We start from the raw sequence: 23,787 nt of genomic DNA, 5'->3' as shown, positions 1-23,787 counted from the left end.
CCCAATGTACTTGTTTCCCTTGTGGATCAACTTTCTAAGACTTTACACAATAAAGAAGAGGGGAAAACAGTGAACGTTATAAATCTACAATTATAAGAGCCTAATAATGGTCCTACTCAGATGCCTTTCCAAACACCCAATCAAAGGCTTGTGAAGACCATCTGGGGTACTAATTATAGACAACCTGGGCATTTTGAGTGAGACTGTTACAAATGCAAATGGGCCACTGAGCATAATAAACCTTAAAATAAAGAATAGAGATGCTCCAAGGGAACCGAGAGGGCATTTCCCTTCTTCCTCACTGACACTTTAGAAGACATCAACGTCACTACTGGGCGGGGGGGACTTCAAGGACCCTAAACATACACTGGGCTACCTTATTCTGTTCTCATCTCTACCTTCCCCCATTGCCCTTTCCCTTGGAGTAAAAATTCAGTTCAAATGGCAGAGGTAGCAAATCTGACAATTTGAGTATTTGAATCAGAACCACAAACTTTCCAGTTAGGAAATATTACTGGAAATTATGTCTTTTTGTTGGCCAATTATTCCCCAAATCATCTTACATGGCAAGGTTTTTTTTAGAAACATATAATGTTCGGGGCGCCTGGGTGGCGCAGTCGGTTAAGCGTCCGACTTCAGCCAGGTCACGATCTCGCGGTCCGTGAGTTCGAGCCCCGTGTCAGGCTCTGGGCTGATGGCTCAGAGCCTGGAGCCTGTTTCCGATTCTGTGTCTCCCTCTCTCTCTGCCCCTCCCCCGTTCATGCTCTGTCTCTCTCTGTCCCAAAAATAAATAAACATTGAAAAAATAAATAAATAAATAAATAAATAAATAAATAAATAATAAAAAAAAATAAAAAAAGAAACATATAATGTTCAAACATTTCTGAAAAGGGTAAAATGTTTTTAGACCTGGAAGACACTGATGAAGGGGCGCCTGAGTGGCTTAGTTGGTTACGTGTCCAACCTCGGCTCAGGTCATGATCTCACGGTTCATGAGTTAGAGCCCTGCATTGGGGCTGACAGTGCATAGCCATCTTGAGATTATCTCTCCTCCTCTCTCTCTGCCATGCACCACTTGTGTGCTCACACACACACACACTCTCTCTCTCAAAATAAATAAATAAACTAAACAAAAAAAAAGACACTGATGAAGACAGATGAAGACCACAATCTGGTTTCTGAAAACTTAATGGTTACAAAAACAAGTAGACCAACCGGAAGATAACCATTTGTTATTACAAATCCCCCACCCCCACCCCGCCGCCCCAAATTATGGTCCTCTTCTCGTTCTGACACTGAAAAATTAAATCAGTAACTCCTATTAAGGTGACTGATGATAACACTAAACTATTACCTAATGTTTGAGTATATATATTCAAATCATAACAAACATACCTCTGTAATACTCCTTGATTTATTTTGTAACCACAGTACTTTCCATCATAATGCTACTGCTATATGGGTACTATTCAGGCTTGGCAACTCAAATTGCTTGATGCTAACAAAAATTATACAAATATTGTACCAATTATACTAAATTTATACTATTATTGACTTCAAGGGCCAAATACTTTGGAAGATAGAGTAACAACCACTACAAGATATACTATCTATGGAAATGAACTGCCCAGAGAAATCATTACAGATAGTAACAGAAAATTTATTTACCATTTTAACCAATCAGCTCAAACAGATCACAAAGCACAAATAACTAGACACAGGAGGCAAACTGATACTCGAACTAATTCAAGATCATTAAAATACCTGTAACAGATTTTTTGGATTCTTCTCTTATCTAATTTTTTTAAGTTTATTTATTTATTGAGAGAGAGAGAGAAAGAAAGAGAAAGAGAGAGAGGGAGAGGGGCAGAGAGAAAGGAAGAGAGAGAGAATCCAAGCAGGCTCCATGCTGCCAGTGTGAGATCATGACCCGAGCCAAAATCAAGAGTCTGATGGTTAACTGACTGAGCCACCCAGGCGCCCCTTGTTTTTCTAATTCTGTAAATACTCCCTATTGGTTGCCTCAAATGTTATTAATTGGATTTTTATTGCTATTCCATATTTATGCTATAAATATGTTGCTGGGTGAACTGGGGCAACCCCAGGGCCCTGAGGCCTCCATCCAGCCCGTCCTAAATTTGTGACCAAAGGCTCTTGGTCCCCTCACAAGAAAGAGTTCAAGAATTCAAGGACAGACACAACACAGCAGAGGAACGACACAAGCAGGAAAATGTGAGTGCAGGCCTAGCAAGGGAGAGAGAGAGAGAGAGAAAGAGAGAGAGAAAGAGAGCGCGCAGGCACTCACAAGGGTTGGGTTTCTATCTTTTAGGAACAGTTGCTAAATAGGAGGTACAATATTCATTACTTAGGGGAGGACTTCTTGAAGCAGAGTTTAATACTCTTTCTTCCGTATCTGGTCACGAGTTTCTGGCTGCTTTGTCAGCCATCTTGGGCTTGTCTGGTTTGATCCGGCTTCTTGTGGCTTTGTTTTGGAGTGCTGCCAGGACAGGCCTCTGACTTTCCCAACAGGCCATGACTTCCTCTTTGGCCTCCAGGCACCCTGTGAGAATCTAACTAAGTGCCTCTACCAAAGGTTACAAAAATGCAAAGGCGGGGCCCCTGTGTGGCTCATTCGGTTAAGCATCTGACTTAGGTCACGATCTCACAGTTCTTCAGTTCAAGCCGTGCATCGGGCTCTGTGCTGATGGCTCAGAACCCGGAGCCTGCTTCAGATTCTGTGTCTTTCTCTCTCTCTGCCCTTCCCTCATTTGTACTCTGTCCCTCTTTCTCTCAAAAATAAACATTAAAAAAAAATTTTTTTTTTAATGCAAAGCAAAAGCTCGTCACAAAGCACACATTACGATGTTTGCTCGACAATCCAATTCCATTGAAAAAATATATATAGGGGCGCTTGGGTGACTCAGTCGGTTAAGCGTCTGACTTCGGCTCAGGTCATGAGCTCACAGTTCATGAGTTCGAACCCCACATCGGGCTCCATGTTGACAGGTCGGAGCCTGGAGCCTGCTTCAGATTCTGTGTCTCCCTCTCTCTCTGTTCCTCCCCTGCTTGCACTCTGCCTCTCTCTCTCTCAAAAATAAATAAACATTAAAAAAAATTAAAAAGAAAGAAAAAAAGTCCATATATATATATATATATATATATATATATATATATATATATATATATCTCAACTGTAATATTCCCCTGAAAGACCACACGGTTGATCCCCCCAAAGAAGACTCCTCGGTGACCTAAATCTGGGCGTGGAAGAAACAGCAAGATGGAGCCGCTCACATCAAGCAGTAACTTAGGTCCAGCAGTGGTGCAAGCAACCAAGGGCACTGGAGCGAAGACCAGATATCGCTGAAACCAGCACCAGCTGACAACACACTCACAACTGATGAGCAGCTGAACCAGAGGTCTGCAGTGCCCAAGACGGATCAAGTCGCTTTACAAAGGAGGATTTTTATAGCCAACTGTCAAACCTTCTAGACGCTGACTCTTTTCACGTATGACCACATCAAAAAGGCAACTGCCGCTGAAGGTTGTACCCAACTAATCTCTGCACATAAGAGAGCTCCTCTACTGCCTGAACATAGTCAGCAACAAGAGCTGAGAGCTGACCCAGACTGGACCAAGGCTTCATGTCAACTTCATGCTCACAGATAGACTTGGAGTTTGGTTCCTTAACTTCCCATCCCACCAAGCCCACCACCTCCCCGCAGCCCTCAGCCCCCTCCCCCACTCTATCTTATCTTGTTCATTGTGGGACTGATCTTGTGCTTTGCTGTGTATGACCCGTAAGAAGCCAAGTAAAAACACCCAAGGAAACATCACTGAATCTGGAATCCTGAACCTGCTTTATGATTATGGTGACCGTATGACTGAATAAAGCTGATGGTGTGGAAAGATACAATTTCACGTGTGTCTTCATAGCATGCTCAAGACACCTAGCATCAAGGAACATAACGAAACCAGGGCAAATAAGCAATCACCCTGACATCAAGGGACAAAATAATATGATCAATCAATTCTTTCTATCCAAAGAATTTATTTTCTATAATTTTTTTAATGTTCATTTATTGTCGAGAGACAGAGAGCACGAGCAGGGGAGGGACAGAGAGAGAGGGAGACACAGAATCCAAAGCAGGATCCAGGCTCTGAGCCGTCAGCAAAGAGCCCGACGTGGAGCTCAAACTCAAGAACTGTGAGATCATGACCTGACCTGAAGTCAGACCACTCAACCGACTGAGCCACCCGTGCGCCCCTCGAAAGACTTTTTTTAAAGTAATCTCTACGCCCAATGTGGGGCTCAAACTTTCGACCCCGAGATCAAGAAACGCATCCTCCACTGACTTGAGCCAGACAGGCACGCCTCTTTCAAAAGATTATTAATCAAAAGGGGGAAATGATGAGAGAAAAATTTTCGAAAGGCATGATACATATGGGAAGTCATTTTAGATTTCTTTCTAAGTCAGCATGACTGTATGTAACCTTTGTTTAAACTGAAAGCCTGATTTATGACCGGTCAAGCATGCATCGTACATCTGCTTCGTAAATGAGTAGCCTAAAGAAAACATCTTGCCCTTCAGATATCAATCAATGCCCCTACTCCTTGCATTCCACCACATTAAAACTCATGATTCCTGCCTACATGTTAATCTATGATCTTTTTGAGCTTTAACAAGAATGTACTTCTGACATATTGATTTATGGCTCTTTATGTAAAAAAAAACATATAACCCTGTAAAAAAGCGTTCCTTCTCTGGAGCACTGTCTTCCCTGTGAAGATCGTGTTTCCCCAGCAACTGTCCTATCCAGGCTCAAATAAAACTCTGTATTTTCTTCTTATATTAGAGTTCTTTCCAGTCAGTTTGCATCAATAAGTTGAGGGAGCATAAGGTAAGCTGAGGGCAAAGGGCAACCTAGCACACCCCCACCCCCACCAGGTGAGAGATGTGGGATGTTCCTCAGGCACTCCTGGCTGCCCAGGAACAAAGGAGAGGACAGAAAACAAACAGTTAAACTGCCAGGAGTCAAGACAGGTATCATTGATGAGGGAGCATGAGGTAGGCAGAGTGAGTACCCTCCACACCGACCCCCCAGGTGGGATCTGTGTGATATCCCTTGGATACTCCGAGCTACCCAAGAACAAAGGACAGGGGTTTAAGTGCTTGCTGTGGTGATGTGGGAAACTGAGGCAAATGAAAAATTAAATTCCCTTACTGCCTATAGCCTGACAAGTCCTTGAAACAGGCAGGGGGACCTTCCTCTAGGAGCTCAGCTGCCTCAATGATGACACTTGGCTAGGGGCAAAAGGGAAACTTGGCTTAACATTATCCTGACCCCCCAGGATCCCGTGAGTCTCCTTAAACACATAAAAAAATCTTTTGCAAACCTTATATCTTTAACCCCCAAGTGTATGTTGGCAATTATACTCCAAGCATATGGCCGCTGATATACATCTGAAGGGTATCATGACTGAGGTTTTATTAAACAGTAATAAATGACATTTTCCTAACAACAGCTAGCCCCTCAAGGTCTTGCAAACCTCGCTTCCAACATTCCATCGGGACGTGCACTGTCCCTACCCGCCTCCCAACCGGAATGTATATAACCACTCACTTTTCGCAACCCCTATGCGGCTCCTTCTGCCCACGGGTCCTGTCCCCATGCTTTAATAAAATTATTTTTTTGCACTGAAGAGTCTTCAGGAATTCCTTCTTGGTGGTCAGCTCCAAACCCCACTATCACCCCAAAACTCCATCAAATACATCCCAACGTGGAGGGGGTGAGAAAGTCTAAGAGAGCAAAGAGCGTTCCTAGACCCTCTTAGAGCAAGTCTCTGGCTGGATCTAAAAATTTACTCAGGAGAAGAGCAGACAAATCTATTTAAAGTCTGTTTTACATGACACAGCAGCCTTCATAAGGAAATGAGGACCCAAGGAAACAGACTTGAGGATCTTTATGCTGCACTTGAAGAAGAAGGGGCATCACGGAGGACAGGGACAGGTTCAGCAGCAGGAGAGTCCACTAATCTGAGGGAAACTTAGCAAGACCTGTTTGTTAGGATTTTTCTGTGTCCTCTTGACTTGCTCCTTTCCTCCAGGTAGAGGGAGGGGGTCTCTCACAGGAGAATTTTATGGGCTGTTTCAAGGAAGAAGGGCAGGAGGGAGAAGCTCAGAGTGATCTTTCCTGTTGCTGCCATTTTCTCGAACTCCTCCAGCTTAAGATAGTCAATACAAGAAGGGGCCGTATTTTAGGGGAGCACGTCCTGAACTGTGTCACAGGCAATCACCTCCTTTGTCTTTACTAAACAGAGAAAGTCGGATCGCCTCACCCTGCCTTCCCTGCTCTGTTCTCACCTTGGCTGGCCTCTGGTTTCCCAAGTCCTAATCAAGAAACTCACCCAAGTCAACTATTTACACAGAAAATTTACTGAAGGTGGAACTGAGGAGGGAATCCTAGATTTCACCAGTGCGCCTTGAGTCAAAACACAGCAACAATGATTGTCACAGCAAGTATTAATTGCGTTGTAAGACAAATAAGAAAAAAGTTGCCAGAATCTACTATATATGGTATATGTTTATATATATATATACATTTACAGAATACACGAATACATTCCTGTCAAGTTTTCCTAAAAATACAGAAATATGTAGAATTAGAAGATAACATGTCCTTTCCTTTCCTCCCTCCTCCACCCGTAGCCCTCCACCCCCACCTCTACTTCCCCCTTCAGAGGTGACTCTGACCTTTTTTATGCATATCAAGAAACAGAGGCCTAAGTGGTCTGACAGTTTGGGTGGAAGCCTCTGGCTTCCTGGGTCTTTTGCACCTCGAAGATGGTCTCTGCCCTCCAATCAAAGCCCTGCAGGGGGTGGGGAAGGCTGTACTGAAGGCTACGTATTTGTGTGAAGGTTTTTATTTATTTATAAGGAACTTGACCTGAAAGTCAGACCTTGCCAGACACAAACCCCAACACCTTAATCAATAAATCACAATCTGCGGTGGAGGCGGGGTCCGGTTAGGATTCTGGGATGTACAGGTGAACTGTGATGTATTAAAAGATACGAAGAGTACCTCTTCCCCTTCTTTATTGTCTACCCCCCTTCCCTCCCTTCTTTCTGGAAACCTTCTTCAGGGCCCATCGCACACATTCCAGAGACTTCAATTACCACCTTCATGATCATGACCCCCAGTAATCTAACCCTCCGGCCAAGAGCGATCCTGTTGTGTTTTAGCAAGAGTGGTGCTACCATCTACCCTGTCCTCCAAGCAGAAGACTGAGTGACCCTTCCATCCTGTTCCACGTCACCCAACCACATCGGCCGCCAAGTCCAGCGGCTTCTTCCTCCTTGGTAGCCCTTACATCCACAGCTTCCCGCCCAGCGGGCCCTACACACTGGTATGCCCTGGCCTGGATCAGGGTCACTGATGGGGCAGCTGGAGGTGAGGGGCAGCTTCCCAGGGCCTTCTCGTTTAGTTCGGGTAGAAGAATGAACACTGGAGGTCATCGTCCCCAGGCCCGGCCGGGCCTGCCAAGGAACAACCCATTGGCCTAGGCTCAAGCGATGGGCATCCTCCCTTATCGTTCGTAGGAACCCGGAGGAGGAACGCACCTCGCTCGCTTACAAGTAGTTAATCAGCACTACCCTAGAGATAGAATTACCACATCGACCTAATGAAATCTCTAACATATGGAACGAAGATACTTTTCAGATTCCAAGTCTCTTGAAATGGAACAGAGCTCCCTGGTAACAGGCGAAGCCGCACTAAGTTATCCAGTAACATCTGCTAGCCTGACCTCCTGGGCCTCCCATCAGCTGCGCCCAGTGTCTCAGGAGCACCACCACCCCCCCCCCAAAGTCGGCCTTTAAAATCCTCACTTGCAAGCCATCAGGGAGTTGGGACTTTTGAGCACTAGCTCGCCCTTCTCCTGGCGAGGTTAAGCTCGTATTTTGCATTTACTCATGTTAAAAAGAAAATCTCGGGCCCAAAATGTATGCTAGACCACGACACCAAACCAGGGTTTAACTAATCTTTTTTTTTTTTTAATTTTTTTTTTTTCAACGTTTATTCATTTTTGGGACAGAGAGAGAGACAGAGCATGAACGGGGGAGGGGCAGAGAGAGAGGGAGACACAGAATCGGAAACAGGCTCCAGGCTCTGAGCCATCAGCCGAGAGCCCGACGCGGGGCTCGAACTCACGGACCGCGAGATCGTGACCTGGCTGAAGTCGGACGCCTAACCGACTGCGCCACCCAGGCGCCCCTAACTAATCTTATTAAGCTTTCAGCCTCCCCTAGAAACGTAGTCGTGACCTGTCAGTAAGGAATTTTCTGGTCAGAAACAATAAGGTGATCTGTCACATGGGGCCTCCCCATGCCCCCAAAAACGCTGAGGTCATCAACCTACCACGAGAAGCTTTCGCCTCTAAAAGAAAGTTGACCTCCCCCAAAATAATCCTTTTTTTTTTTTTTTTTTTTCCTGTTTAGGACTTCCTTGTCTTGCCTTTTAAAACCTTTCCCCTTCTGGAGCCCTGTGGAGTTCTCTTCTACTTGTTAGATGGGATGCTGCCTAATTCAGGAACCGATTCATAAAGCCAATTAGATCCTTAAAATTTCCTTTGAAAATTTTGGTAAGACCCACTGGGGATGTTATGAAAATATGGTGTAAGTACCATTTCAAAAATTCCAAATTCTAAAATCAAAAATTCTGAATTGTGAAATACAGCTCACCTTGCGGATTTTGAGTAAGCGGGTATGAATCTGTACCAGATATTAGAATTGTTTGGGGCCAAGACAACTGCCATTTCTTTGGCTCCCACATCTGTGCTGGGCTCTGTGTGCTGGGCTCAGGCTTCAGCAGGGGGAGCTTGCCTCTGCTCCCCACCGCATGGACTCGGCTGGTGGGAACGGGGCCCGCCTGGCTCGTGCACCCGGCTGGCAGGTGGGGCTGACTGCTGGCGGGGACCTCAGCTGAGGCTGAGGGCAGGGGCCGAGGTGCCTTTTCACAGGAGCCTCTCCACCAAGCCTTCTCCACCAGCTGCACAGACTTCCTCAAGCATGGCATCTGGGTTTCAAGGAGAGCGTCCCAAGAACAGGAAGTAGAAGTTACCCATTTCTGTTGGCACAGCATCACTCTCACCTTGTTCTGGTGATCAAGTATCACATGGTATGTGTTGGCTGGCTGGTTCATATGAGCACACCCTGAATGCCCCTGTTAACCATTATGCTGAGAATGTACTGATCGCGTGTTCCCTCTGTATTCCCATCGAGCAGGATATGAAGAAAAACGTGTTGTTCAATATTCAAGGTCAGGACACCAGGGGTGGCCAACCCGGAGCATCTCCTTTCTAACAAAGAACGTTCTGCATGGCAGGCCTTGACCTCCTTGGAGCGCTGGCCTTGATCTCCGCGGAGCACTGCTCATGCAAGGAGGGAAAAGGCTTCAGATAGTTGCTGGGCTAGTTGTCACACTATAAAAGTCGGCTGCGTGCAGATCCCGGTAGAATGTTTTGTCAGTCTGCTGCTTCCGACCCCCTGTACGTAAGTTCCCCCCAAAAAACCAACATCTGGATCACCACTCTGGGTCATGGCTTTGGTCTTGCTGAGTCCTCACGCGTCCTTGGTTTAGAGTCTACAGGGATGGGGCCACAAAGTAGCCGTGGGTAACTAGTCACACAGATCTTAAGGGGAGGAGTGTCACAGAATTTTGAAACCTTGCTTTAAAAATTTTTTTTAATGTTAACTTTTGAGAGAGAGAGAGTGAGAGAGAGACAGAGTGTGAGCAGGGGAGGGGCAGAGACAGAAAGAGAGACACAGAATCTGAAGCAGGCTCCAGGCTCTGAGCTGTCAGCACAGAGCCCGACACAGGGCTCGACCCATGAACCAGAAGATCATGACCTGAGCCGAAGTTGGATGCTTACCCCCTGAGCCACCCAGGTGCCCCCCCCCCTTTTTTTAACGTTTATTTATTTTTGAGAAAGAGACAGAGTGTGAATGGGGGAGGGGCAGACATAGGGAGACAAAGAATCTGAAGCAGGATCCAGGCTCTGAGCTGTCAGCACAGAACCTGATGTGGGGCTTGAACCCATGAACCACGAGATCATGACCCGAGCTGAAGTCGGAGGTTTAACTGAGCCACCCAGGCGCCCCAAAACCTCGCTTTAAATGGCCACACCACCTCTACTGATTCTTCAAAGAGCAGCTCTGACATCGTCACGTTGCTGGCACTCTTCAAACAGTACACAACAGACCTCCTCAGTATTTACCTATGGTGTTCAGAGAATTTCCTTTTTGACATCAGCTTTAATGAGGTATAATTTACATATAATAACATTCCCCTATGGTAAAGCCTACAGTTTGATGGCTTTTGACAAATTATATACACCTGTATAATCACTACCAAGATCCAGATATACAATATTTCCATTACCTTAAACAGTCCTCTCGGGTCTTATTGATTTCTTAAAGAGCTCTGTTGAGGCTCTCTTTGTTTGCTTGTTTGTTTCTGGCTAGGAAAAGGGGAAGTGAGTGTCAAAGAAAACCTGATTAGAAACTACTCTTCTGAGATAAGGAAGCAGATGTAAGCATGTATTTGTCAGCTATGGCTAACCACAAAAGTTTGGTAGTTCCAAGCACTGCTATACTCTGCCTCAATAAGGAAGTTGGGTAGCGACCAGTGACAAAAGGAGCCCCACAGTAGCAGGATCCTCGCATAGAGAGACGAGATACTGGGGCTCTTCTTTCCAGGAAGCATGTTTATTTGTGCTGGCACAGGTTCAATGGGTTCGTACCCAAAAAACTGAGCCCTGAGCGCAGCGGGGTATAGTCTTTTATACAATTTCTACTTCAAGGTCTCCCATACACGGTAACACACAGACATCCAGTCTGACTGGGAGGTCTATGTTACAGAGTCGTGAGGAAGGTCACATACGTGCACATGGCCAGGTTGTCTTCGCTTGTCTTGAGGTTTTCATCACATTCCTTAGGGAGGGGCTCTACGACACCACCTCTATGAGCACAGTGCAAGTCAGATCTGACCTCCATCGAAGGTAATCCGATGGTTTTCCATTACCTTTAAAATGAAATGTAATCTTGCTCCAAACTATACCACTGTGATCTGCCCTATACAACTCATTATGCTTTGGTCACATGGCCTTCCTTCAGGTCCTCTAAATGCAGCACAGTCCTACCCCAGGGCCTTTGCATTAGTTGTTTCCCCTTCTTACCAATCAGATTTCTCTTTGAATGTCACCTCCTCAGGGAGGCTGTCCTTGAATTCCTGACCCAAAGACATTCCCTTGCGTATCAAGATATCAAAATTAAATCAAAGACTCTATATTTGTTTTTTTTTTATTTAAAAAAATTTTTTTTCAACGTTTATTTATTTTTGGGACAGAGAGAGACAGAGCATGAACGGGGGAGGGGCAGAGAGAGAGGGAGACACAGAATCAGAAACAGGCTCCAGGCTCTGAGCCATCAGCCCACAGCCCGACGCGGGGCTCGAACTCCCGGACCGCGAGATCGTGACCTGGCTGAAGTCGGACGCTTAACCGACTGCGCCACCCAGGCGCCCCCAAAGACTCTATATTTGAACAGGAACATAGAAAGATCTGGATTTCATGCTTTCTGTCTAGAGTACTTCCCTACTGTGTGTTTTGGCTGTGAGCTCTGTATCTTAGCACTAAGGATCCCTGGCGGCACTCTATTAGTGAAATTAAACTATGACACATCATGTGATTATAGCATTGATCAGACTATACTAATGTTATGAATTTACTTGTCCACCTTAACTTCTGACGGCAAATCCCTCGAGGACATGGACTGGTTCTTGCTCAGTGTAATCGTGACAAACCATAGATGCTCATTAAATATGTGTTGAGGGACTGAAGGAATAAATGAATAAAAACCCTATAATCCCAAATCACCAGTACAGTGTGTGAAGCCACTGTCACTGGATGACATTTGAACTACATCCTAACAAGAATCTTTGCAGTTCTCCTGGCCTCCTACTCTAGTGGCTGCACATAATATTTAATTTTATGTGTCAGATTGACTGGGCTAAGGGATGTCCTCATAGCTGGTAAGATATATATGTTTCTAGTTTCCCGATATCCTTTTTGTGGCCCCTTGTTCAGATATCTACAACATCATAATACCACCAAGCTCTTGTGCAAAGTGGTTGTGCCATTTTACACTCCCACCAGCAGTGTATAAGAACCCAGTTGCTACTGGGGTGCCTGGGTGGCTCTGTCGGTTGGGCGACTGACTTTGGCTCAGGTCATGATCTCACAGTTTGTGAGTTCGAGCCCGGCGTTGGGCTCAGTGCTGACAGCTCACAGCCTGGAACCTGCTTCGGATTCTGTGTCCCTCTCTCTCTCTGCCCCTCCCTCCCCCACTCGTGCTCGGTGTCTCTCTGCCTCTCAATAATAAATAAACATAAAAAAATTATTAAAAAAAAAAAGGAATCCAGTTGCTGCCTATCCTCACCAACACTTGGTGTGGTGAGTCTTTTAAATGTTTGCCATTTTATAGGGTGTACAATGGCATCTTATCATAGCTTTATGTGGCATTTCCAACTGTGTTGAGTGCCTGTACATGTTTTTATAGGTCACTCCTAGATGAAGAGTAAAAAGCTAACTTCAATCCAGAGGCAAAAACGAAACAAAACACACTAAAAAAAACAAGCTTTTGGGACAAAAAGGGAACTCTCATGAACTTTTGGTGGGAATGCAAAATGGTGCAGCCACTGTGGAAAACAGTATGGCAGTTCCTCAAAAAAATTAAATACAGAACTCCCATAAGACCCAGAAATTCCACTTCTGAGTATTTATCTGAAGAAAACAAAAACACTAATTTGAAAAGATAGATGCACATTTAGGTTCACTGCAGCACCGTTTACAATAGCCAAGATACGGAAACACCTGACGTGTACCCAGATGAATGGATAAAGAAGACGTGATATGTGTATATATAAAATGTAATATCACTAAGCCATAAAAAAGCACAAAATTTTGCCATTTGTGACAACATGGATGGACTTAGGAGGTATGATGTTAAGCGAAATAAGTGAGACAGAGAAAGACAAACACTGTATGACTTCACTTATATATGTAATCATCTAAGTAATCATCTAAAAAATAAAACAAAGAACACAAGAAAGAAACAGACTCATAGATATAGAGAACAATCCAGAAGTATAAAGAATAATCTGGTCATTGCCAGAGAGGAAAGGGGTACAAGGATGATCAAAACAAGGGAAGGGAGTTAAAAGGTACAAATGCCCAGATATAAAATAAGTAAAACACGTGAATATGATGTATGACATAAGAAATATAGTTAATAATCTATGACTTTGTACGACGACAGAAGGAAGCTAGATTTATAAGGTGATTACTTGGAAAACACACACACACACACACACACACACTAAAGAACACAACTTGTGCTGTGAAACCTCTAACCAATGGGTTGAAAGGCCACATGCCTCAGATGGGTAACTCTGCCTCCTCAGAAGTGTGTGGAACCCCTTCCTGCTCCCCAACTCTTAGAGATGACTACACAATTTCTACCACTCCTATAATACAGTACAGTGACAGTCCTGCCCCCAAGATGCCTAACAAAATGGAACCAGACATAGAGTGAACAACCCATCGTTCTTATCCGGCTGCTCTCGCTACCACATAGACCAAAACTCAGCAGCAACATCTAGTGTTCATCTCATTGATGTGGATACTGTGCAAGTATTTCACTTGGAAATATTTATAGAGTATAAGTGAAATCATTCTGTTATCTACATATTGTCATATTCCAAATATATTTCAGAAACTGCTATCTTTTCTTGAAAGAATCTTAAGTGCTAAGATTTTTTTCATGTGTGTCTTGCATTTAATCAGCTGAAGATGCCTGTGAATTCTTTTTTTTTTTTTTTAAGTTCACCTATTTATTTTGAGAGAGAGAGAGACAGCAAGCAGGGGAGGGGCAGAGAGAGAGAGGGAGAGAGAATCCCAAGCAGGCTCCTCACCACCTGTGTGGAGCCCGATGTGGGGCCTGAAATCACCAACCATGAGATCATGACCTGAGCTGAAATCGAGAGTTGGACGCATAACCAACCAAGCCACCCAGGAGCCCAAGATGCCTGTGAATACTTAAGAAAAATGTCAAACTTCTTCAAAGAAGTGGGTTTGACAAGATTAACAGAAGAGAGGATACTTCTGTTAGAGTTAAGTTACAAAAAGAGGAATGACAGTAAAGCAACTAAAACCAAAACAAAACAAGAATTGGAACAGATTGGATCTTGACAGGAACTCCATGCCTGTGAAATGATGCAAGTTTTGGACAAACACCACGTGAGGCAGGAACTTGTGACACACAGCAAACGGGCATGTGGCAAACTTGTGGAACTGAACTTGATACATGCCTCATCTGAATGGATGTTTTGAGAGCTATTATTTATTCCCGCCACAAGAACAGCACACGCTGAGTAGGAGGGCCCTGTTCAGTTTGGGTCCAAGGATGGAAAGACACGTCTAGGAGGAGCAGAGCCACCACTGACTTGCAACTGTTATGAACTGAACTGTGTCCCCCAAAAAGATAAGGCCTAGTCCCCAGCACCTGTGAATGGGGTCTTATTTTGAAAAGAGTCTCCATGGATGAAGGAACCTTGTAGGTCCTATATGTGTATACACAGAACTAAGCAAATGTTTTTGTGTGGTTAAGAGTATACAGTATGGCGGTGCCTGGCTGACTCAGTCAGAAAAGCATTGACTCTTGATCTTGGAGTCAAGAGTTCAAGTCCCACACTGGATGTAGAGACTAATAAGTTAAATAAATAAACTTAAAAAAGATTATATCATGCATTTTCACACACCATGATCATGAATATTTACAAATTCAAATATTTAGCAACTCAAAGTCCAAAAGCCATGAATATTTTGATAGCCAAGCGTATACTATACCAACTCAATCAGAGAAAAAAAGAAAGAAAGAAATCCTGCTTTTCTTGGTGTGATAGCTAATTTTATGTGTTAACCTGACTGGCAACGGGGTGCCCAGATTAAACATTTCTGGATGGTTACAAAATGAAATCCAATCAATCCATCAGTCCTACTCGTTCTGTTCTTCTGGAGTACTACTATTAACTACTACTAGTAGAAATTAATAATTCCCTGATACACTTGTAAACAAAAAAGTCATAAAAACCAAAACAAACAAACAAGCCGACAGGCCTCTATTCTCCAAAAAAAGGCATCCAAATGGCCAACGGAAATATGAAAAGATGCTCATCATCACTTATCATCAGGGAAGTGCAAATCAAAACTACAATGCGATATCACCTCACCACTGGAATGGCTAACATCAACGACACAAGAAACAACAGGTGTCGGCAAGGATGTGGACACAAAGGAACCCTCAGGCGCCACTGGTGGGAATGAAAACTGGTACAACCACAGAAGAAAACAGTATGGGGGTTCCTCAGAAAGTTAAAAATGGAATTACCCAATGATCCAGCAATTGCACTACTGGGTATTTACCCAAAGAATATGAAAACACTCATTTAGAGGCATACATGCAACTCTGTTTTTAGCAGCATCATTTATAATAGCCAAACTATGGAAGCAGTCCATGTGTCTGTTGATAGATAAATGGATAAAGAAGATGTAGTATATATGTTGAATGGAGTATTACTCGGCCGTAAAAAAGAATGAAATCTTGCCATCTGCAACAACGTGGATGGAGCTAGACAGTATAATGCTAAGCAAAATAAGTCAGTCAGAAAAAGACAGACACCATATGATTTTACTCATGTGTGGAATTTAAGAAACAAATGAGCAAAGGGGAAAAAGAGAGAGAGACAAATCAAGAGACAGACTCTTAACTCTAGAGAACAAACATGGTTACCACAAGGGAGGTGGGGGGAAGGATAAGTGAAATAGATGATGGGAATGAAGGAGGGCAACTGTCGTGATGAGCACATGGTGACGTATGGAAGTGCCGAATCACTGTATTGTGTACCTGTGGGGCGCCTGGGGGGCTCAGTCAGTTATGCTTCCGACTTCGGCTCAGGTCATGATCTCAGTTCGTGAGTTCAAGCCCCACGTCGGGCTCTGCACTGACAGCTCAGAGACTAGAGCCTGCTTTGAAATCTGTGTGTATGTGTGTGTTTGTGTGTGTGTGTGTGTGTGTGTGTGTCTCTTTCTGCCCCTCCCCCGCTCGTGCTCTGTCTCTCTCTCTCTCTCTCTCTCTCTCTCTCTTTCTCTCAAAAGTAAATCACATTAAAAAAAAATTTGGGGCGCCGGGGTGGCGCAGTCGGTTAAGCGTCCGACTTCAGCCAGGTCACGATCTCGCGGTCCGTGATTTCAAGCCCCGCGTCAGGCTCTGGGCTGATGGCTCAGAGCCTGGAGCCTGTTTCCGATTCTGTGTCTCCCTCTCTCTCTGCCCCTACCCCGTTCATGCTCTGTCTCTCTCTGTCCCAAAAATAAATAAACGTTGAAAAAAAAAAATTAAAAAAAAAAAAAATTAAACAGGGGCGCCTGGGTGGCTCAGTCGGTTAAGCGTCCGACTTCAGCTCAGGTCACGATCTCGCGGTCTGTGAGTTCGAGCCCCGCGTCGGGCTCTGGGCTGACAGCTCAGAGCCTGGAGCCTATTTCAGATTCTGTGTCTCCCTCTCTCTCTGCCCCTTCCCCACTCATGCTCTGTCTCTCTCTGTCTCAAAAATAAATAAACGTTAAAAAAAAAAAAAAAAGGAACGCTTCTAAAAAGAAAATTAAACAAAAAAAACTATAAACCTGAAACATTACAGGGTATGTTGACTACCTGGAATTTAAACAAACAAATAGATGAATCATGAAAGCGAAATCCTGGCACTCACTGCCTAGTGATGGCCTCACAATTCCACCTTCAAAATGCTTTTTTTCAAGTTTATTTTTATTTATCTTTGACAGAGAGAGAAAGCACAAGCAGGGGAGGGGCAGAGAGAGCGGGAGACCGAATCCTAAGCAGGCTCTGTGCTGTCAATGCAGAGCCCAACCCAGGGCTCAAACTCACTAACTGTGAGATCATGACCTGAGCTGAAATCAAGAGTCTGATGCTCAACCGACCCAGCCACCCTGGTGTCTCTCTAGGAATTATTTTTTAAAGATATTTACAAGTTGATTAATTCACTAGCTCTACTTTTTATCATACATTGTCACCTCAAGACATCCCAAATCTTTAAAGTTGCAAAATAAAGACTGGGGTGTGTCCTCAGTAGACACAGGCCCTTTATAAAAAGCACACATACAGAACTTCAGACATAATCCACAACTATCCTCCAGATGCGGAGACCGTAGCAAAGCATCCCTTTCTCTACCCTTCCTCTCTGACCAATTCCACCATGGCAGTGACTCAAGGACAGAAACCCCTCTAGCACCAGGGTGGGATTAACCAAAAATTCAGTTTACTAACTCCATTTTTGTCACACACTGGCAACTTCTTTAACATCTAGAAAGACGAGACATTGTAAAATTTGAACACGTTGATCTTTTCCATGTCCTGTATACATCGCAAGTCAGAACAGTATGCAGAGAACGCAAGGGGTGGTGGTTACGCTTGTCTAACTATCAACAGACTGGCATCCAGCTCCTGGCACCTTCTGCCCCTCCCTCTTCCCTGAACCGGCACGAACACAACGTGTTCTGCTCAGAGAGGTAGTTTGACCATTCCATTTCCAAAATACACGGTTCTCGTGTGGATTTTAACAATAGACGATTTATAAAATGCGTCATTTCACTACTCCTGTTTTTAACATACTCTGTGTCCTTCTAGCCACCTAGAAAAGCTACGTGTCTCAAATAAGGACTTAAGTTTGTCCACTATACACACAGTAGTGTTGAATACACTATACTCCTGTGACAATGGTTATATCTGAAGGTGACTTCTGATTAGGGACGTTAGTTATAGCCTGGAATCCTTCAACTCGCTCGATTCCTTTTCTCCAGAAACGACCCACTAAATGAGATGTGGTTTTACAATTTCACTCCCAAAGCCATTTTCAGAAGACAATCTTTCTACAGACTCCTAACAACACAAGGTGAATAAAACGTGTTAGATTACTAACTCCACTCCACTGTTGTCACTGCTGGGGAAATACAATTATGAACAAAATCTTCTCCGAACCCAAAAATCCTCTCTACAAAAGTCTTAGAGAAAGAAAACAGCTTTACGACTGAATGAGGATTAATCCAGAACGTGATACACATCACGGGCAAGCTGCTAAGAGACTGCAAACAAACAAACGAAATCGCTCTCTGTTCTATAGCCAAGGAGACACAGCCCGTGACTTAGATGTTCTCAAAATAAATGCGAACTATTCTCAAGTAAGAGGACCTGATACCACCCTTTGTCACACACACATCCTAGATTCACCTGGTAATTGAGGTGGCCATCTGTGTGTGCTAATTGGCTTTATCCAAAGGAAAAATAAACTTATTTTGAGCGCTTATGACAGAAGGGAGTTTTGCAACTTGGTAGGCGTCCGCTGAAGCTAGGTTTCTACCCTCCCACAGAAACTGGGAGCTGTGGTGTGACATCATAGAAAATATATATATTGGTCTCTGCTCCCAGTTTCTGGCACCGAGCTCCCAAAACCTTCTAGTTCCCTAAGTGATACGAGTATCTTTTGTTCTAATAATTGTCTTTAACCCTGTTCCTGACGCAGAGCTCCTAAAACCCTTGTAAATTCCTAAGCGACTACTAGTCGCACCTCTTGTTGTCCTGAGGCGACTCTGGGTGGTCTCCTGGATGGGTGGGGGCGGGACTAAGCCAAGATCAGAAGCTTCGAAGGTTCAGCCCTATGCCCTATCTTCCAGAGAGGGAAGAGGGGTGGAAATGGAATTAATCATTGATCATGCCTAAGGGAGGCAGCCTCCCTGAAATCCCAATAGTGGAGAGTTTAGGGAACTTCCAGGTTGGTGAACGTATCCATATACTGGGAGGGTAGTGCAACCCAACTTCCTGGGGGCAGCAGCTCCTCCACTTGGGACCCTCCCAGATCTCGCCCTATGTATATCTTCACCTAGCTATTCATCTGGATCCCTTCGCATACCCTTTTTAAAGTATTTTTTAAATTAAAAAAAAAAATTTCTTTCAATGATCTCTACACCTCACATGGGGCTTGAACTCAGGACTCCGAGATCAAGAATTGCATGCCATTCCAACTGAGCCAGGCAAGCACCCCTTATCATATCCTTTATTTAAAAAAAATTTTTTTTTAATGTTTATTTATTTTTGAGGGGGAGAGGCAGAGAGAAAGGGAGACACAGAATCTGAAGCGGGCTCCAGGCTCTGAGCTGTCAGCACAGCTGACAGGGCTTGAACCCACTAACCATGAGATCATGACCTAAGCTGAAGTCAGACACTTAACTAACTGAGCCATCCAGGCGCCCCAGTGGGATTTATCATGTCCTTTCATAAACTGGTAAACATAAGTACAGCAGTTTCCCCTTATCTGGAGGATATATGTTCCAAGACCCCAGTGAATGCCTGGGGACAGTACCAAACCCTAAATATACTATCCTTTTTCCTATATGTACACACTTCTGATAAAGTTTAATTTATATATCAGGTACAGTAAGAGATTAACAATAACTAATAATAAAATAGGACAATTATACCAATAAGAGCAATAAAAGTTATGTGCATATGGTCTCTCTCTCAAAGTATCTTAATGTACTATAGTGGCCTTTCTTCTTGGGATGATGTGAAATGATAAAATGCCTAAGTGATGTAAATGACTCTAGACAGTGATGCAGCCTTAGGCGACTACTGACCGTCTGATGACCTGTCAGAAGAAGGATCATCTGCTTCCCTCCTGTGGTTGACCACAGGTCACTGAAACTGCAAAAAGCGAAACCTTAGCTGAGGAGGGAATCTCTGAAAGTGTTTCCCTGAATTCTGCGATCTGTTCTGGCAAATGTCAGATCCCATGGGAGAGGAGGTCATGGGAACCTCCAATTTGCAGCCAAGTCACATGGAAGTCGTGGGCAATGTGGGAAACCTACCACTTGCAAATGGCATCTTAAGTCGGGGGTAGTGTCATTAAGGATTCTCGAGAATCCTTCACCTGCGAGATCTGATTCTAACTCTATGTAGACAGTGTCAGAATTGAGTTGAACTATAGGAATCTGGTGTTGCAGAATTCCTTGGTGTGGGGGGCAAAACCCCACTATTTAGTGACCAGAATGTTATAAGGGAAGCATTCTACACGAAAATAAAGGAGGACACAGGAGGAAGGAACACTGGAAGGTTTTCAGATACATAGGGGCTACCACCCTTGATGATTACATATCAGAGATGGTTGCCAAGCCCTTAAGGAAGGTATTCCTGGATGTATACATGGTACAGAAAAGTTAAATGGAATGTACAAGGGGCACCTGGGTGGCTCAGTCAGTTAAGAGTCCAACTCTTAGTTTTGGCTCAGGTCATGATCTCGTGGTTTATGAGTTCGAACCCCCACATTGGGCTCTATGCTGACAATGCAGAGCCTGCTTGGGATTCTGTCTCCCTCTCTCTGTTCCTCTCCTGCTTGCTCTCTCTGTCTCTCAAAAATAAACATTAAAAAAAAAACATTAAAGGGGCGCCTGGGTGGCGCAGTCGGTTAAGCGTCCGACTTCAGCCAGGTCACGATCTCGCGGTCCGGGAGTTTGAGCCCCGCGTCAGGCTCTGGGCTGATGGCTCGGAGCCTGGAGCCTGTTTCTGATTCTGTGTCTCCCTCTCTCTCTGCCCCTCCCCCGTTCATGCTCTGTCTCTCTGTCCCAAAAATAAATAAACGTTGAAAAAAAAAAATTAAAAAAAAAAAAAACATTAAAGTAATAAATAAATAAATAAATAAATAAATGGAATATACATAACACATTGGCAATGTGTTATAACATGAAATCTTCTAGAACATGCCAGTAAAACACCTCTTGCAATTTCTTCTCTCCCACTTCCCTCAATCCAATGAACAAGTACATAGAGTATAGTGTCCACAGAGGTGGTTTAACAATCCCATTTGCAAAGATAAAATTTCCCATCAATTTTTAAAAACTGTTTATTGTGGTAAAATATACACAACATAAAATATATCACTTAAACATTTTTAATTCTCCAGTCCAGTGGCATAAGGTGAATTCACCTTCTTGCGCAACCACCACCATCTGTCTCCAGAATTTTCTTCGTCCCAAACTGAAAACCTATACCCATTAAACGATAATTCCAATAGCACACCCCTCACACCCGATAACTACCATTCTATCTTCTGTCTCTATGAATGTGACTATACCAAGTACCTCATATAAGTGGGATTGTATAACATTCCCATCGATTTTTAAAATCTACTTATACAATGTTATTCTACTACTTCTAATTGTAGATCAAGCACTTCTAAACATCCAGAAAGACTAGGTATTTCAATAAAGACTTAATTATTCACTATATTTACAAAGTACTGTAAAATAAAACGTATACACATGGCAAGGATTATGATTGAGGTTGAAAAGGACAGCTTTAAATCCAAATGACAGCCCTGCCTTAGTTTAAAGCTAAGTTCTCTTTTCTGTTTATTAAAAAAATACAATTGCTGAGAAGTCAGTTTTGCTTGCTGTTTGCTACGAGCATTGTGAAACCTTTCCTGAATGTAACCCACTAAGTTGTAAAACTTCTTAAATATAGTAATAGAATAAGTGATTGTACATGAACTAACCGGCATTTTTCGCTTCTGTAAACCTGCTTGCTTAACACATCCCTCCCCTATGCTACTTGTCTCTGTCTATAAAAACGCTGTATCAACCCTGATCGGGGCCTCTTAGCGTCACCGGCAACGAGTGCGCAGAGGTCCAGGTTCGAACCTGCAATCAACGACCCTTGCCGCTTGGCTTCGACTTAGGACTCTGGTGGTCTTTTGTGGGAGGTTTCGGAACTTCAGGCATTACAAGGTATCTTCTAAATACGACCATTTGGGCCTTGACCATTCCTTCCTGACTTCCTTCTCTCTACCACAACCCAGTGGGCAAGCACAAGCTTAGAGGTGGTTGGACAAATTCATATCCAAAAGTCATTCATAGAAGACAGGCTTTCCTATGCTTTTCAACACAAACTGTACAGAATGCGCTGATTTTACTAACTCTACTGTCATACATTGGTAACCTCTTTACCATCCACAGACTAGATGGCACAAAATTAGGACTCACTTGTCTACCGTATGCACTATATACACAGCAAACAAGATGCCTATAACACACAAAAATGGTTTTGTCTGAAACTATCCAAATGCGGACACATTAGCATATTACCTTTTGAATTTCCTTCCCTCCCTCCTCCAAACTATGAAACAACTACAGACAGTAGCATACTACTCACAGAGTTGGTTTAGCAATTCACCTTCTAAAAGATATGTCCTAAGAATTTTAGCACAAAGATATGTACAGAGTGGTATTTCACGACTTCTACTTTAAGCATATCTCATTGGACGTTTCAAAACATCTGGATAGACTAGCTGTTCCAAATAAGGACTATACCCACTAGCGAGACAGCGGTGCTGAGTAAACTGCACACATAAGACACCCTTTATACTCTGAAAGTACCTTTTACATAGGAACTTCTGGCCTAGAACCCTTCCCTCTTCTCTCCCTCCCCACCGACCCAGTATGTGGAATGCGCTAGATGGATGGTTTGCACAAGCACACCCCGAATGCCCCTGTTAATCGCTATCTTGAGAACGTATGCATCCTGTGCTCCATCTATATTCCCATCAAACAGAATATGTAGAAGAACGTGTCATTCAGCATTCAAGGTCAGGGGCTCTGGGGGTGGCCAACCCAGACCATTTCCTTTATAAGAAAGAATGTCCAGATGGCAGGCCTTGATCTCCCTGGATCGCTGGCCACGCAAGGAGGGAAAAAGCTACTGATAACTTGCTGGCCATGTTATGCCCAGAATTCGTGATCCCCAAATACCGCCAGGGAGCCGAGTCCGATGTAAAAGCAAAAGAGCCTTTATTCGAGCTAGCTCGAGCTCAATCCCCTACCTGCACCGACGCAGCGGTGAGATACCGGGGAGAAAGGACGAGTTTCAAAAGGACAAAGTTTTTATTGGGGCCTAGGGGCAGTTGGTGAGGTAACGGCGGTGGCCTCAGCCGATTGGCTGGAGAAGGGTCCGAGTCCTGTTAGGCAGGTGAGTGGGAGGTTACTCAAGGGGAGGAGGTGTGGTCAAGGTGAAGGACACAGAATCGGCCGGCATAGGCCCGCCCTTTCAGCCAGTCGCTAGACTATAAAAGCTTGCCGCATGTAGATCCCAGTAGGGGGGATTTTGTTTTGTCCAGTCTGCCACTCCTGGATTCCCTGTACATAAGTTCCCCCAATAAACCTGCGTCTCCATTGATATCACCAGGTCATTTCTGAGGTCTAGCTGAGCCATCACCCACCCTTGGCTTAGAGTCCATTGGAGTGTGGCTCCAAGTGGGCTATGTTAGGATGTCCTTGGAACCACAGTAGAGGGGACGGCCATCTTGCCAGCGCAACCCAACAAAAAGTTGCCAGAACGAACTGGAGGTCAACCAATCACTGAGCGACAGCACGACCTGACGTGAAAAAGGCCCACCCGGACCTAAACCCAGAACCGCTGCAGCTTAAAAACCCCACCCCACCACACCTGGGGGCGACTTCCCTGACTCCTCTCTCTCTCTCTTCCTGAGTCACAGAACCTCGCCCGAGACCTTAGTTCCCAAATAAAGCCTTTGCTAAAATTTTTTAGCCTCTGACTC

General features: G+C 44.2%; 1 long non-coding RNA gene across 1 annotated transcript; it reads left to right on the top strand.

Moving 5' to 3' along the window:
• The first annotated feature begins 717 nt into the window (after nt 1-717).
• LOC123588878 lies at nt 718-21,779 on the top strand. Its single transcript, XR_006708053.1, has 3 exons — nt 718-729; nt 1,947-1,955; nt 21,699-21,779. It is a non-coding gene; the product is annotated as an uncharacterized LOC123588878 (long non-coding RNA).
• The last annotated feature ends 2,008 nt before the right edge of the window (nt 21,780-23,787 follow it).

Source organism: Leopardus geoffroyi, chromosome E3, assembly GCF_018350155.1.
Source record: "Leopardus geoffroyi isolate Oge1 chromosome E3, O.geoffroyi_Oge1_pat1.0, whole genome shotgun sequence".
NCBI lineage: Eukaryota > Metazoa > Chordata > Mammalia > Carnivora > Felidae > Leopardus > Leopardus geoffroyi.
The sequence above is the reverse complement of the archived record's forward strand: the minus strand, read 5'-3'. Positions and strand labels throughout refer to the sequence as shown.